This window comes from Chrysemys picta, chromosome 4 (genome assembly GCF_011386835.1).
Source record: "Chrysemys picta bellii isolate R12L10 chromosome 4, ASM1138683v2, whole genome shotgun sequence".
NCBI classification, from domain to species: Eukaryota; Metazoa; Chordata; order Testudines; family Emydidae; genus Chrysemys; species Chrysemys picta.
In genome coordinates this window covers 108,748,599-108,766,639 of record NC_088794.1, presented here as the reverse complement: position 1 = coordinate 108,766,639, position 18,041 = coordinate 108,748,599, and the positions used below count along the sequence as shown (strand labels likewise).

The following is an 18,041-nucleotide window of genomic DNA, read 5'->3' as shown; positions in this document are numbered from 1 at the left end:
TCTTGAGTAGTTTCGTATCATCTGCAAATTTTGCCACCTCACTGTTTACCCCTTTTTCCAGATCATTTATTAATATGGTGAATAGTGCTGGTCCCAGTACAGACCCCTGGGACACCACTATTTACCTCTCTCCATGCTGAAAACTGATCTGAGTGATAATTCCTTCCCAACCCCAAACATGGTGATCAGTTAGACCCTGAGCATGTGAGCAAGAACTAGCCAGCCAAGCACCTGAGAGAGAGAATTTTCAGGCCACCTCAGAGCCCTGGTCCACCTGGTCCACTGTCCCATCTCTAACCATGACCTTCCCTAATGCTTCAGAGGAAGGACTAAGGAGATTAAAAAATACCCTCCCAGAACACATTTGGTTCCTGATCCCTGCAGATGACCAACTGAAACCCCGAAGCTTAAACTTTTAGGAAAATAGGACAAACTGGAAGTGAGCCTCAGGGCTGTTGAGCCCTGCCCCCTATTATCATAGGCAACCCCATCATACAATTACGCTCAAATTTGTCCAGCTCTCTCTTAAAACTAATTAAGTTGATTGCCCCCATAATTTTACTGGGAGTTTTCTAATCTTTTTTGTGGCTCTTCTCTATATCTCTCCAGTTTATCAACATCCTTCTTGAATTGTGGACATAGTATTCTGGCAGCAGTTGCACCAATTCTGCATTTTTTGCATTATTATTGATAATTCTACCATTTCCATCTAGCAATGGACCAGTACCATTATCAGGATTATTTTTGTTTCTAATATACTTGAAAAACTTCCTTCTTATTGTCCTTAACTCTAATAGCCTATAATGGAGTGTGACTCACCACTCTGACGCCTCCTGCTGGCTGTCTTGGGAATTAGCTCTGCATGTTAGTGCGCCCTCTTTCAGTGGCGCCTCACTGCCATCACTCCTGCTCTAGGACCCATGTCTCTCAAGGACCGTGGCGTCTTCTTCAGTGACACAGCTCTTCAGCCGTGCCACACACTGTGCTCCCCCCTTCCAGGGGTCCTGCAGTCCACTGTTCAGCCACTTCCCTTAGTGGCTACTGCAGCGAATTGTCTGGCCATTTCCTCATGGCCCCAGCATCCTCTTTGCCCTTGCCTCAGGGTCTCAGCCTGCAAACCCCAGCAGCTAGCCATGAGCTGTCTCTCACTCCTCCAGTTCCTGCTAGCAGCATTGCTCTTTCCAGGGTGCTGGCAGTTCTCTCAGCCCTCCAGAAACACTGTCCTTCCTCCCTAAACTCCCAGGGGAGAACTGCCTTCCTTTGCCCTGCAGGTCCCTTTTTATATGATCCTGATTGTCTTCTCCCTTCAGCCTCTGATTGGCTGCCTCCTGCACAGCCTCCCTAGGGCTCTCTTAACCTAACTCCTTATGGGCCCGTGTGGGGCAGATGCCCCATCACATAGCCATAGAACCTTGTGTTCCTTGGCTTCCCCTATTTTCTACAATTCCTAGTGTCTGATTTATATTCATTACTATCAGCTTTCCCTTTCTTTCATTTTGTTAATCTTTTTTTAATACCTGCCTTCACTTCCCCTGTAAACCATTTAAAAAAAACAACAACGTAAGGACTTCTTCTTTAATAGTTACTTTTTGGGCCTCTAGTAAAGTGTTCTTAAACAATTCCCAATTATCATTCACATTTTTCTAATTAAATTCTTCCTCCCAGCTGATTTGTTTCACAATTGTTTTTAGCTTTGTGAAATTAGCCCTGTATATCAACTGTATATATTAAGGGTTTGGACTTTATCCTGCTTGCACATAAGTGTGATCAAGTCATGATCACTTATACATAAACTACTATTAATTTTTAGTTCTGTGATCAGTTTCTCTTGATCTATCAAGATGATGTTTAATATAGAATTTCCCCTTGCTGGTTGCAAAACTTATTGAGTCAGAAAATTGTCATCTATAATTGTTAGACATGCCAAGGATGTGTTAGTACTGGCAGCATGAAACCTCAAATATGTCAACTTGAAGTCCCCCATGATCACACAGCTTTTTTCCCTCCATTATTGGTAAGTTCACAAGGAGCTGGTCATTCAATCCATAGTGTGATGTGGTAGTCTGTAGCAGACACTAATACCCCATGTTATATTTTATCTAGTAGGACACTGAGCCATAAGCATTCAAGATCCAGCAGCATTAAATTCTCGTCCATCAACTGGAAACTATACAGACGTCTGTTTCTTGTAACTCCAACCTCTGCTAAGCCCTAGACAGCCCTCTGGTGTGCACATGTGGGAAATTCCTGTAAGTGGTGACAATCCAATCCTTAACTGACCTAAAAGCGTTTAGCAAATTATTTAACAAATCCCATTCTTAAAACATATTTTGATATTTTCCCAAAAATCTTTTTCCTTTAATCTATATAGTCTGCATATCAGCATATGACACCCTACAAATGTAAAAATACAGTAATTGAAAACATCAAGGGATGTGCTGGTCACCGCTTCCTGCCACCCCCATTGGCCTGGAGTGGCGAACCGCGCCGAACCTGTGGACGAGGCAGGTAAACAAACTGGCCCAGCCCGCCAGGGTGCTTACCCTGGCGAGCCGTGTGCCAAAGGTTGCCGACCCCTGACCTATACCATAGTTCTATCCTTAGCAACACACATGCATAAGAGATGCCTAAACATACAAAGACTTTATTTAGCTGTGATGTGTACTCTGTAGTGGACTGGCAAAGCACCCTAATCACATCATCACATATTCTCTGTGGTGGAGTAGGTACAAATATACATTTCTGGGAAGAGAGGAATGCATTTTCCAGCATTTTTCATAATAGAATAGTCCCCGTTTACCATCAGACTTTGCAGTGGTACCTTTATTAGCAGGTGAAAGGCAATACATAGAATATATAGAAAACTAATACAGTAGAAAGGTCGAGTCCTTTAAAGGAAAAAGGAATCCTGCCTGTACTCTGTTTTTAGGTACTTATTAAATATCTGGAAAAAAAAGTCAGTGGACTAGATATCCTGCTATGGAGCCCCATCAGGTTCAGCACCTCTTTGATTAAATGACATAGTACTAAAATTGATTTAAGGCAACAGAGGAACAAAGCCACACACACAAAAGCACTGGCAGAAAAAAACAAAACAAAACTAAAGAAGGATTTTTTTCTATTTATACAGGAGTTATCAATCAAAATGAATACTCCTTAAAGAAGTGAACACAGAATAGGAGGTCCTGTTGTTAAAGAAAAATGAGGGGATGGTTTCCAGCAAGGCAGCTATGTAATAGTCCTTTCCTCTAGCCTGAACAACCCACACAACTGTGCTTTCTTCCCACTGAATCTTTGAGGCATAGTGAACTATTCTGTAATTCACTTCAATTGTAACATCTTTGAAAGGTCACATAAACAGCAGGAAGTTGTATGAAATTGGCAGCCTCTGCTCAGGAACAGCAGGGGAATTTCAGCCTGAGATGGCGGGGCAGTGTAGAGCTCTGCAGAGAAGCTTGTGTAGAAGTTGCTTGTGTTGTTCCAGTGCTAGTGCTTTCTTGTGTTCTAGTGTTATAATTCAAAATTATGACATATGCAAACAATAAGCTATCAGGAGAGTACAAAACCTAAAATTAACTACTGCCCAGAGTGTGGCTAGTAGTTGTCATGTAATATGATCTGTTGCAGCAAAAGCTTATAATCTGAAGCAATATCCACCATAAGGCTTCTCTAGTTACTCCACAGCATAAGGAACGCAAGGTTCCCCTCTGTCAATTTTGTAGCTTTAATTTAAATCTGGTGTCCCTTATGAGCTTGTGCTATGCAGCACATCGTCTTAGACAAATTGAGATTACAGACACAGTGACTCATAAGTGGATTTAATTCTCTCAAGATCATTAGATTATCTTGTTTCCAGACAGAGATGGGTCCAAATTATAACTTGGGATTTGATTCCCCCCACATTTTGGAGAAATTTGATTTTTAGAACCAAGGTTTGTGGCTTGATCCCACTTCTAAATTCTAAGATTCTGCTTGAATAGTTGCCCTAGCATTGGGCAACTATTTTCTGTACAGTAACGCCTCACTTAGTCGTCCCGGTTAACGTTGTTATGTTGCTGATCAATTAGGGAACATGCTCATTTAAAGTTGTGTAATGCTCCCTTCTAACGTCATTTGGCAGCCGCCTGCTTTGTCTACTGCTTGCAGGAAGAGCAGCCCGTTGCAGCTAGCTGGTGGGGGCTTGGAACCAGGGTGGACCGGCAGCCCCCCTAAGTTCCCTGTGCAGCAGCTGCCTGCAGTTCAGCTGTCCCTCCCCACACAGCCATGTGCTGCTCCTGCCCTCTGCCTTGGAGCTGCTCCCCGAGACTCCTGCTTGCTGTGTGTGGGGGGGGGGGGGGGGGGAGGGGAGGGAAGAAAGAGGGGGGCTAATGTCAGGTTGTCCCTGTCTCCCCTGCTCCTGCACCCCTCTTACCCCATCTTCCATAGAGCAGGGGGGACACACCAGGGCTCATGACTGAGGGAGCTTGCAGCAGCTGCAGTCTCAGCAAGCTGATCTAATTAACAAGGCACTGTACTTAAAGGGGAAATGTGCATCTCTCTCTCTCACACCCTCCATTCCTGCTGCCTTGTAGAGTGAGAGAGTTAACTCTTGAGGGCTCAGCTAATTGCTAGTTCATCATTTAGCAGTAAGGGAAATATCTCACCCTCTGACTCCTCCACCTCAACCAAGCTTCACAATCATCATCACTGTGTACCCGTATTAAATTGTTTGTTTAAAACTTATACTCTGTGTGTGTGTGTGTGTGTGTGTGTGTGTGTATATATAATATAATATAGTCTTTTGTCTGGTGAAAAAAATTTCCCTGGAACCTAACCCCCCCATTTACATTAATTCTTATGGGGAAATTGGATTCACTTAACATCGTTTCACTTAAAGTCACATTTTTCAGGAACATAAGTACAACGTTAAGTGAGGAGTTACCTTACTTGTGGAAACTCTGATTTTCTCTTTTTGTGCCTGGAACATAGGAACTGCCATAAAAGATCAGACCAGTGATCTATTTAATTCAGTATCTTGTCTGAGATTCAGAAATTTTCCAGTTGGATTCTATGGCATCATTTAGGTATAGTGCTACTCCATTCTATTACCTAATCTGTCTGGAAGGCATGTATAACCTGCTCTAAGTATAAATTTGCTTCTGCAGCCTGTTGGTAGTCTTCTAGTGGCATAGCTAGCTTTGGAAATGGTATGGAAAACATGTATTTAAGAGAAAGAAAAATGAATCTCTGGCATCACTACTCTATAGCACTTCTTTGTATTGTCTGATTTTTAAAGCATGTTTATTGATTTATATGAAGTAAGTCTCTATGTACATAACCCCAGGACAACGATCAAAATCAGCGAACACGATATTTTTCCATAACAAGAAAACTAAAGAGATATGGGGTATCAGTTAGTTTTGTCATTATATTCCCCATTCATTCTATTATAATGGTGGTAGGGAAATGTCCTGATTTTCTAAAAATTAAACAAAACAGTTTTAGAATACTTGTGATTGCAGCTAATACATATATTTCATTGCTATTGTTGCAAAAATATTGTGATTCAACAGAATAAAAAAAGAAATAGAACAAGAGCCTACTCTGCACAGGTAAGAAAACAGCTGAATTAACTCAGGAAAGATGCAGCAAGTGAGAGAAAGAGATTAAAAACAAATCACTGGTATAACTCTTAGAATAACCATATCTCAGGATCTCAATGGTCACATCTCTGCTATCTTCACTTATTTTATATAGCCAAGATCCTCTTTTAATGCTTAGTTTAGAAGATCTCTTTACAGCAATTCTGTTTACCTTTAACAAATAAATGAAAAGAAAAACAGGTTAAGCTAAATTTCCCAGGAAGTACTATTTAACTCCTCAAGTATCAGAGGGGTAGCCGAGTTAGTCTGGATCTGTAAAAAGCAACAAAGAGTCCTGTGGCACCTTATAGACAGATGTATTGGAGCATAAGCTTTTGTGGTGAATACCCACTTCGTCAGATGCATGTATTGGGAATTTCCAGAGACAGGTATAAATATGCATGCAAGAATCAGTCTAGAGATAACGAGGTTAGTTCAATCAGGGAGGATGAGGCCCTCTTCTAGCAGTTGAGGTGTGAACACCAAGGGAGGAGAAACTGCTTTTGTAGTTGGCTAGCCATTCACAGTCTTTGTTTAATCCTGAGTTGATGGTGTCAAATTTGCAAATGAACTGAAGCTCAGCAGTTTCTCTTTGAAGTCTGTGAAGTTTTTTTGCTGCAGGATGGCTACTTTTCATCTGCTATTGTGTTTCCAGGGAGATTGAAGTGTTTTCCTACTGGTTTTTGTATATTGCCATTCCTAATATCTGACTTGTGTCCATTTATCTTTTTACGTAGGGACTGTCCACTTTGGCCGATGTACACAGCAGAGGGGCATTGCTGGCACATGATGGCGTATATTACATTGGTGGACGTGCAGGTGAATGAACCAGTGATGTTGTGGCTGATCTGGTTAGGTCCTGTGATGGTGTTGCTGGTGTAGATATGTGGGCAGAGTTGGCATCGAGGTTTGTTGCATAGATTGGTTCCTGAGTGAGTTACTATGGTGCGGTATATGGTTGCTGGTGAGAATATGCTTAAGGTTGGCGGGTTGTCTGTGGGCGAGGACTGGCCTGCCACCCAAGGTCTGTGAAAGTGAGGGATCGTTGTCCAGGATGGGTTGTAGATCACTGATGATGCGTTGGAGAGGTTTTAGCTGAGGACTGTCAGTGATGGCCAGTGTAGTTCTGTTGGTTTCTTTCTTGGGCTTGTCTTGCAGCAGGAGGCTTCTGGGTACACGTCTGGTTCTGTTGATTTGCTTCCTTATTTCCTTGTGCGGGTATTGTAGTTTTGAGAATGCTTGGTGAAGATCTTGTAAATGTTGGTCTCTGTCTGAGGGGTTGGAGCAAATGTGGTTATACCTCAGCACTTGGCTGAGATAATGGATCGTGTGGTGTATCCGGGGTGGAAGCTGGAAGCATGAAGGAAGGCATAGCAGTTGGTGGGTTTTTGGTATATGGTGGTGTTAACATGATTGTCACTTATTTGTACTGTGGAGTCTAGAAAGTGGACCTCCCGTGTAGATTGGTCCAGGCTGAGGTTGATGGTGGGGTGGAAGCTGTTGAAATTGTGGTGGAATTCTTCCAGAGTCTCCTTCCCATGGGTCCAGATGATGAAGATGTCATCAATGTAGCGTAGGTAGAGAAGGGGCATGAGTGGATGAGAGCTGAGGAAGCGTTGTTCCAGGACAGTCATAAAAGTGTTGGCATATTGTGGGGCCATGCGGGTGCCCATAGCCGTGCCACTGGTCTGGAGGTATATATTTAACTCCTCGTGTCTGTTCTGTAGGGAAAACCTCTGGGAAAACAAATAACCTTTTGGTTGGTTTTAAATTTGGTTTGGATGGAGGACACTTTCAGGGAGAGTGAAAAGCTCGGTTGAAAAGGGACCCTGACGGCTCCGGTCAGTGGTCCGGTCAGTGGTGCAGCAGGGCTAAAGCCCCTAGGCGCAGGGGCTGCCAGGGAGGCTCCACTCGCTGTCCCCACCCTAAGCACTGGCTCCACAGCTCCCATTGGCTGGGAACTGCAGCCAGTGGGAGCTGTGGTGACGGAGCCTGTGCGCGCGGGCAGGGTTCGGCGTCCCCGGCCCCTGCACCTAGGAGTCGGACATGCTGGCTGTTTCTGGGAGATGCGCGGAGCCAGGGCAGGCAGGGAGCCTACCTTAGCCCTGCTGTGCCACAGACCGGGAGTCACCTGAGGTAAGTGCCACCCAGCCAGAGCCCACATCCCGAACCCCCTCCCACACCTCAGCCTTCTGCCCTAGGTTGGAACCCCCTCCCTCACCCAAACTCCCTCCCAGAGCCTGCACCCCACACCCTCTCCCGCACCCCAACCCCAACCCTGAGCCCTCTCCTGCACCCAAACTCCCTCCTGGAGCCTGCACCCACACTCCCTCCTGTACCCCAACCCACTGCCCCATCCTTGAGCCCCCTCCTGCACCCAAGCCCCTCATCTCTGCCCCCCTGAGCCCACACCCCCAGCCAGAGCCAGCACCCCCTCCAGAACCTCAACCTCCTGCCCCAGCCCTGAGTCTCCTCCTGCACTTTGAACCCCTTGGCCCCAGCCCAGAGCCGCCTCCTTCACCCCAAAGCCCACACCCCCAACCAGAGCCCTCACCTCCTCCTGCACCCCAACCCTCTGCCCCATCCTGGAGCACCATCCTGCACCCTGAACCCCTCTTTTTTGGCCTCATCATGGAGCCCTCACCCCCCTCCTACTCTCCAACCCACTGCCCCAGCCCGGTGAAAGTGAGTGAGGGTGGGGGAGAGCGAGCAATGTGGGGGTAGAATGAGCAGGGGGCAGGGCCTCAGAGAAGGGGCGAGGCAGAGCCTCGGGGAAGGGGCAGGCAGTGGGCAGGGCAAGGTTGTTCGGTTTTGTGCGATTAGAAAATTGGCAACCCTACTACCAGGGCCTTCTCTAGCTCCCATTTAAGTCAATTGTAAAACTTCCATTGATTTCAATGGTAACAGGATGAGACATCTTGTTGAAACTGGACACATACTTCTGGTCAGGGCTGGCTCCAGCTTTTTTGCCACCCCAAGTGGCCAAAAAAAAAGGAAAAGAAAAAAGAAAAACCCGATTGGGCTGCTGCTGAAGTGCTGCCGAAGAGGACAAGATTGAGTGAAGGACTCGCCGCTGAAGACCGAAGCGGAGTTGAGAGAGCCAAATTCCCACCGCAGACTGCACGTGTCACCCCTTTCTATTGGCCGCCCCAGGCACCTGCTTCCTTCGTTGGTGCCCGGAGCCGGCCCTGCTTCTGGTCAATCAGATCACTACTTTAGGGGAATCTTGTGGTGGTTATGACAAGCATAACCATTATTCATCAGGGCTCATTTAGCAGACATCAAATGTTAAGTCTTCTCTCTGCCAGATAGTCACTTTCCCTCCCTTCTCAGCAGGGAAATACAATTCATCACATCTTAGGGCTGGTCCCCACTTAGTCCGGACTTCGGACTAAGGTACGCAAATTCAGCTACGTTAATAACGTAGCTGAATTCGAAGTACCTTAGTCCGGACTTACCGGGGTCCAGACGCGGCCGGAAGTCTCCCCCCGTCGACGCCGTGTACTCCTCTCGGAGAGCTGGAGTACCGGCGCCGATTGTGGGCACTTCCGGGATCGATCCGGGATCGATTTATCGCGTCTTAACCAGACGCGATAAACCGATCCCAGAACATCGATTGCGTGCCTCCGGACCAGCCGGTAAGTGAAGACTAGCCCTTAGCTGACTGTCCATTTTTGATTTTCCAGCCTAATACTATTACTAGGTTTGTTTTTTTAACATTAGCAAACTGTGAGCAATGATTTATAATAAAATTAAAATGCTACCACTGGCATGTCTCTACAGTTGATCTACCATTATATGTCCCTTGTCCAAACATTTTAATTATAATTAGATACTATCAAATTATTTTCTTCTTTCTTTCCCCTTAATAGCTAAGTGAGTTTATTTCTGATTGCCCTCTACTTCTAACTTCTTGCCATCAGGTCCTTTGGTTCACCTCTTAGCAACCTCTACTGAGAGATGATTTTGCTTTCTGCAGTTCTCTCCCCTCAGCCTGCTGTAACTTTCTTGTAGGTCCTTCAACAACTCTCTGACCTTTAAAATATCTTCTGTGACACTTAGTCAAAATCTTAGACTATCCTTATTTTAACAGAATACTTCAGCTCAGGTCCCCTACTGCTCAGAACCAGAAATAGGAGTTGTTAGACAGGTGTAGATATTTGCTGGGATTAAATGATCCAATTTGCCAGACTGCCCGCTGATAGCCCATCACCCTGCTCTGTCAAATACACGTTTTACCCACATGTAGTCTGAATGCTGGAAGTACTTCTGACATGGTTCTTATAGTCATTCAGCATGGGTCAGCTTTGTGGTATCATTGCTGGAATCATAGAAATTAGAGCCGGATAAAGTCTATTAGGTAATATAGTCCATGTTCCACACACATTATCTAGTGCAGATTACTCACCACAGTGTGTTACCTAATGTTCTATCCAGTTTAAGTGTTCCTCAGCGTGAAGCCTTCCTTTCTGTGAGTTAAGTCATCTGGTGGTCATGTCGCCTGTTGGGTTTGCTGTAAATTTAAACAGTCAAAATATCCAAGGTAACAGCAGGCCTACACACCAAAGGTACCTGGACATTTCCAAAAAACTTTGTCCTAGCTCTGAAAAACATCACAATACCTACTGTTCTTGCTTATGCCTATTTTAAATTGGCTTCTCAGTATTAAAGCACATCCAGAGTAATCTGTACTGATGTACTGTCTTCTCAGAGGGGTCTCTACCCAATCAACATGCATGCTTGGTACATGCTGTACCTGTTGAAAGAGGATGACTGGATTTGTTTGGTGCTCATTTTGTTGTTGTTGATGTCTCCAAGATCTCTTTCTGCTTCTCTTCTGGTAGCTTGGTTGCTGCAGGCCCACTTCATATCTTCACTGCCCTAGTGATGGGATCCCAGAATGCTGGCTTTTTTCATTTGTCGGGGCTTCCCCAGCTGCCAGATTTCAGCATCTCATCGTCTGGAAGAAGGAGTTTTTGCCGGGCCTGATGGCAAAAGTCATGTAATTACATGACGTGTTTCCTTTTTGGTTTTCAGTGAATCAGTTTTCTTTGTTCTCCTCCTCCTCCCAGACACACATTCACAGTTGAAAAAATGTAAGCCACAAAGGCTGAAAAGAAAGAATATCTTTGGTAACTGGTTTCTGTAACAAACTGCAGAGATGAATGGCAAAATTTTGATCACAGATAAAGGTAAGAAACCTAAAAAATCTGTGGCCACAGTTGAAACCCTATTTGCATGATGTGTGAAGAGAGAACTACACAATCTTGTAGTTAGAGTATTCTCTAATTCAGGGGTTCTCAAACATTTTCAGGGTGTAGACCACATTAATAGATTGTCTTGTGAAGAAAGCTATTTGTTTTTGCTCGATAATCTATTGTCCCAATCTCTATCACATATCCCCGCAGCAGTCACAGCTACATGGGAAAATATTAGGAAAGCATTTAATGAAATTTTAACTGTCTTTTCATGCAATTTAAAAGTGGCCAGCCAATTGCCTATAGACTACCAATAAGTGCTCCCTGGGTTACTATTTGGAAACCTCTGTTCTAATCAACCTAGCATTCATTTTAGTTTCCCCTAGTGCTATAAAAAAACTTGCCAGTGGTAAGGCCGCTGGTGTACTCAGACAACTGCCTATCATGCTGATCAATATTGTGTCATTGTTTCCTTTTATTTCCCTATCTGTCTGTATTAATTTTGATAGAATAAATGACCCAAAGTATCAAAAACATTAACACGACCCTGTTACTGTACAGTGTTAAACAGATTTAAACAAGGTTTGGGCATGGGTGCCAGAGACAGAAGATGCTAAGGGTCATGCCCCCCCCTTTTGAGATCCTGAACTCAGCAGGGGTGCAACAGGGAGGGGGGAGGGAGAGGTCCCCCTCTTAGCCCCTGACCAGAGCTGGGTGATGTAAGAGCAGAGACAAGGCTTGGAGGAGTTAAGATGGCTAAGTGGAGAAGAAGACAGGGAGCAGGGATTTAATTAGAAGAGGCTCAGCTGGACAGGAACAGAGGGGGCCTATATAAGCCAGGAAGCTGGCAACAGAGGTCTGGGCTGCAGGAAAGTAGGCTGCAGTTACCCCCTAGGAGGAGGAAGCTGTGTTCAGGACTAGAGGGTGGTCCACAGTTACTCCTGAGAGGAGGGAGTTGGGAGGCTGGCAAACCAGGGGGAGGTATGAAAAGGCTCAGGGGGAAAGCAGCAAAGTAGGACAGTGCAGGCTTTGGCTGCTGATCAGAGGTCTCCTGAGTTGGCACTCAGAGTAGAGGGTGGGCTTGGGACCCTCTACTAGCCACTGGGTGAGTGGCAAGGCCAGAGCAGTAAAGGGAAGACTGCCATTTTATATGAAGGGCCTTTGATACATCTCCCCCCCCCCCAGAAGACAAAACACATGTGGTGACTTGGCCAGAGGGCCAAGTCATGATGGGGGAGCCCCTTGAGTGGCAGATGGTGACAGGATGATGAGAGAGAGACTGCTGGAAGAGGGCATTCTGCCTAGCCAGAGCTAATCCCCAGGAGGAAGTGCTACTAGTGGTGAGTGCACCCCTGTGACATATGGTGTTAGTCCAGCCTGGTATATATAACTCATCCAAAGCCTCTTATTGTATCAAACTTTGGCATGTGTCATAGTGAGAAATAACAGAAAGAAAGAAAGAAAGAAAGAATGTTCTAGGCCTTGCTGGAGAAATCCTGGCCTTGCTGAAGTCAATGGGAGTTTCCCTACTGACTTCAGTGGGGTCAGGATTTCACCCCAGATATTTATCTAAGTCCATATGCTTTGCCCTTTTTAAATGGCCAGATGAGGATTTCCTTTGCCTAGTGCAATCCTCTTTCAGGTCCTACACTGAGCAGAATTCAGGTGGATCTGATAACCTGTTACTGTCAGGCTAGCTAGTGCAAGGTTTTTAGAAATATAATTTCTAAGGTACATAAGAATGGTGCTCAAAAGCTCCAGTGAGGATTGGGGGGCCGGCCCTCACTGTGTTAAGTGCTGGATAAACCCAGAGGAGAACACATACCTGCTCCAAAAAGCTGAGAATCTGAGAAAATTGCCCAATGATAAAGGATCTTTTCCTAAGGCACATTCAGTCTAGCCCCTGCGCATCAGAAACACGCCCCCACACACTTTTTTTAGAAGCTTTAAACAACCTCATTTTCCCAATTCAAAAGCTTAATATTCCCTCTCTGGGCTCCCTCTGCCAGCATTTTCAGTAAAAAGCTCCATGAAGAGCCTCTGGGGAGAAACCTCTCAGGGAGGCATTAGAATGAGGCTTTGATAATTAGAGGCATATCTCAGCCAGCCCACATGTGGGCCAAGCTTTCTTATTGTGCTACTCTAATTCGGCTTAACAAAATACCAAATTTTAATGTCTGTCCTTGATTACACACAGTGTACCAACATCTCTCTCTGTTTTATATAGTACACCTCACTGTAGTCTAGGTGCTTGTTACTTAAGGTGACTAGTTCCCCAAAATAAAAACCATGGGACACACATTACTCCCTGTAGAGTGAGAAGTCTATTTCCTACATTCACCTCTTTCCTCCTGATACCATTGCCAGCTTCTGCCAATAAGTGCTAAGGCTGAGAATACTAGAGCTGGGCAAACTTTCTTCGGCCAAATGCAGATTTGGATCAGCTGAAATGTTTCACGCATTCATGTTGTATTTGCTGAAGTGATTTGGTTGAAAAACTGAACCCCTCCCTCAACATTTGTTTTTGAAATAAAAGGTTTTGATTATAAATGCTTTTTATTTCAAAATTGTATTTCAATTTACTTTAACAACTTTTAAAGCTCAAATGAAATTTTCATTTCTACTCAAACAAGTGTTCTTTAGCCAAAATAAAAAACACATTTTAATTTGGGTTGAATGAAACATTTAGATTGATCCAAAATTATTTTTTATTAGCTAAAAATGTCAAATTATTTAATTTCAGATCAACCCTTAATAATTTTTTCTATTTTTTAGAACTGCCTGTGACCCCGCCTCCCTCAAATCAGTTATTCACACGGCTCTAGAGAATAGCTTTTCAGAGTCCACAGCAGCACTCTGCTGAAGACTAGGAGTGAAGGATGTTGAGTATTAAAAGAAGATACATGTCCTGTTTTAATGTTCCAAATTAGACTGCTGAAAAACAGAACTGCCCTGGGGGAAAAAAGGGACAGCTAATTATCACTATCTCTTAAAACTACAGCATGAGTTTTATTGTTTAGATCATTTTATATAAATGAATTGGCAATAAAGACTCTGACTCAACTCTAGCAAGGTGCAATTTTAGGAAACTCAGATCTTTTCTGGGTTAGCTTCACCAACTCCATTTCTCCAATGTCCCACTTAAGATACTACTCTCACAGCAAACACTAGATGGTGCTAGGTTATCAAGGATTATCCCAGAAAACACAACAACCTATCTTAACATCTTTTTCTTTTCTTGAAAGCATTGAAAAGAACAGGATTTTTTATAATGCACAGTGGTATCACCTTTTGTTTAGCTACATTTTCAAAATATATTGTGTTTAAAGAGGGCTGAACTGTAGCACTAATTCCAAGCTTTTATCAGAATAGGTCCAATTTCAAATCTGACCTTTGATTTGGGCCCACTTCTAATTGTGTCCTCTTTCTCTAAAAACTGTACTACCCTGGGTTCTTTTATTGTGTATTATCCTAGTTCTGTGGATAATTTGGAATGCTCACAGAAAAGGATACTTAATCAGTTTTCTATCTGTTTCTCTTATTTCCCTACCATTCAAAAAACACCCTCTTGCTGTATTTTGCTAGATCTAGTCATAACATTTTGTTTTATTGTAAAGTAATACAAATAATTTAAATAAATGGTGTGAATTTGGTGCTAATGGAAAGGATCAACTTCCATGGTCTTTAGCTAAGGCGGAGGCAAGTAGGAGTTGTGCAAGCTTCTCCTACTTCTCGGCCTATGTACTTAAGTCCTTGACTTGAAACACCCGTGCACCTCTTGACTTGAAACACCCGTGCACCAATGCTGCCAATCATATCACGGACTGAACAGGCTCTAAATGAGCCAGTATAGCCACTGTGCCGTTTGTGTATTTTTGCTAGCCGGACATATGAGCTTTGCTGCCTTTAGTGGCTTTTCTGCACCCTATAGATGGCGGCCTTGTATTTTCACTAGGTTTCAACCACCATGAGAGCAGAGGCACTCCTCAGATGACAGGAATGACCCTGTTCCAGTTAATGAGGAAAGAGGAGACTTGAAGAGCAGGCCTGGTGGCCTCATGAGCCTTTGGCTAGGAGTCTATCTATGAGGCTAGATAGCATGCTCAGAGCCCCAAATACCCTTCATTTACTCACAGTAGACTCTAGTCCATAAATGTTGGTAGCAGGGAGCTGGGCCTTGAAGAGCCTCAATGTGGGAATCCATCCCCCAGCAGAGCAACACTAGAGATGGCAAGAGGGATGCCTTAAATACTCTGTGACTGGAAGCCTGGGTAGGGGATGCTAATGTAAAACTTATTGGAGGATGGAAAGAAAGCTAACTAGGGCCTATTGGAGAGTCTTGTGGTGGGACCCAAGGCAGCATTCAGAGAGTTTCAGGGAGGGAATAAGGAGAAGGCTGTTTAAAAATCAGGGAGATGAGAGGAAACAAATCTGATCCTATTCAAGCTAAAAATGGGGCTAAGCTTCAAGCTAGGGTTTTTCCACAGAAAGTAGGTGATACATAGATCCAAAACAGATACATATAGGGGCCAAACTTTCAGACATGGCTCTTAAGTTTTTTGTTGTGTGTACACAGCTCAAATTTGGATATGCCCTTAGCAAATGAGTCTATTAAATGAGGAGATGACAGAAATGAGTATGTTAGTTACTGCAGGCTAGGGATATGTAATTGTTTATTAATGTGGACCGAAAGCAGCCATTGAAATTGTCTCAACACAGAGCCTTGGTAAAATATATTTCATTGACTATTATATTGAGGAGGAAAGAGAAGAAAGATTCGCAGTGACAGGGAATGTGTGAGAGTTCATGGTGTTCTCAGAATTACCCACACAAAATCTGACAACTGTATATTTCAAACCATGAAGGAGTGGGGGGAGCTCATATTAGTCTCATCTGCAGGAAAATAGTTTAAAATGATGACTAAGACCTATATTTCAATTTCAATACATCCATTTGAATTATGGCTATTTGGTACTTTTGAGAACAAATTGCATTTGAAATGGAATCTTTCTAATGACATCTTTCAGGCAGGTATTGTGCACACCTTTTTAATACATTTTATATGTTTGGAGGGGGGAAGAAAAAGAGATGAATTATGAAGAAGTTAAGAGGAAAATAATTTCAGGAGGTAATGGATGAGTTCTGTCCAGAAGATTAATCAAGGCAGTTGCAAGAGAGTGCCAAAAGCATAACTGAAGTAGAACTAAATATCTGATTGTAATTAAAACTTTAGCCTTCTAATGGCTCCATGAAAGATATTTTAATAAACGTGAAATGCACTTTCTAAATGGCACGCTAACTTTTAATGACTTGGGTGTTTTGTTTGATTAGTAACCTGGACTGTTAAATTGAAGCCAACTGCAAGTGCATGATAAAATATTGATGGTTTCAGGCAAATGAATTGGGCGAGTTATGCTTGACAGATTTTTGGTATCATTAAGGATTTTAACTGGTAGAAAATACATATTGCTGGTGCTTAAAGATATTTAAAGAGGATCTCACCATTTATATGCCGTAGTTTTAATTTTACAGTAATAATGGGGAAAAAAATCTAAATTATACACAGATGGCTGGCCAACAGAGGTCACTTAATTTAAAAAAAGTGTTATTTTAATTACACCTGTTTCTCATTTCCAGCATAGAAAATTAAATATTCTGAGTTATTTGGTTATTTCTTTTTCTCAGAATGCCCAGAGCTTTCTTGAGGTTTGTGTTTATTAAAGGAGGAAGAGTGACATGGTAGAAGGAGTTTTATTGTTTGTAGTTAAAGCAGCGTTATTGGAAATTAATTAAATAAAAAAATGGTTTCTCATTTCAGAAATGCCACATGGGCTCTTCAAGGGAAATGTAGATGGTCCCAAAGCTCAAGCCTTTTTTTTTTTTTTTATAAGTTTCTTGTTTATCAGAATGCAGCGAAAGACTGATATTATCAGACTTCAAAAGAGTGAAAGGCCAAATCCTTAGCTGGTGTAAACGTGGTGTAGCGCCTACCAATTTATACTAGATGAGGTTTGGGCCCAAGAGCTAAGGTATTTAAATGTACATAATGGTCACATATACAAATTTGTTATATTTCATAGATTTATGTTTTCCAGTTACACAGCTACCTCAATATAACGCGAATTTGGATATAACGCGGTAAAGCAGTGCTCCGGGGCGGGGCTGCGCACTCCGGTGGATCAAAGCAAATTCAATATAACGCGGTTTCACCTATAACATGGTAAGATTTTTTGGCTCCTGAGGACAGTGTTATATCGAGGTAGAGGTGTATTTTGTTTAAAAAATGACTTAGAAGGAACAAAGATCAGAGTAAGGGCAGGTCTTCACTACGGGGGGAGGGAGGGGTCGATTTAAGATAGGTCGAATTCAGCTACGCTATTCGCGTAGCTGAATTTGCGTATCGGAGCCGACTTACCCCGCTGTGAGTACAGCGGCAAAATCGACCTCCACGGCTCCCCGTCGACGGTGCTTACTCCCACCTCCGCTGGTGGAGTAAGAGCGTTGATTCAGGGATCAATTGTCGTGTCCCGACGAGACGCGATAATTCGATCCCAGAGAGATCGATTTCTACCCGCCGATTCAGGCGGGTAGTGTAGACCTAGCCTAAGATACAATCCCCAGGCCAGGTGTAATAACCTCAGAAGACCTGGACAAGTTGTAACAAAAGAGAACACAGAGAGGAGGAAGAAGAAGCCTTTTGGACACATTAAAGATAAGGCCTGGTTCCAATGAAGTCAGTTGAAGATTTGTCAGTTACTTCAACGGTACCAGGATTTCACCCAAATATTTATCATGAGCCTCAATGTCCTATTTGATTCCTTTTCTGACACCTGTCTCTGTGCCTGTTCCCACACTGCCCCTCCACACAGAATAACCCCCCTACCCAGATTCTTTAAACTGGATCCCTCTCTGCATTCAGGCATCTCTCTAAGAATTACTACTTTCACAATGCCCCAAAACGAACAAGCCACCCAGTCACAAGGGGAGCTTCAGAAACTCAGCCCCAGTTTCTACCTCTCCCTAGTTTTCCTCCCAGATCAGGTGACTTTGGGTTACAGCAAGGCCTATTGGGAAGGGGGAAGCAGGAAATAAAAGGCAAGTTCTACTTGCTTGCATGGAAGAGTGAGACCTAGGGGAATCTTACGTGGTTATGTAAGCTGGCCAGGGCTAAGAGACAGCTATGGAAGGAGCCTGGAAGGGGTCTGGCTGAAGCTATGTGAGA

At 43.6% G+C, this 18,041-nt stretch overlaps 1 long non-coding RNA gene across 1 annotated transcript in view; it reads left to right on the top strand.

The window, feature by feature from the left end:
• The window catches only part of LOC101945788 (uncharacterized), a 118,863-nt gene that overhangs the window by 23,714 nt on the left and 77,108 nt on the right, over positions 1-18,041 (top strand). The gene's annotated exons all lie outside the window — the stretch shown is intronic.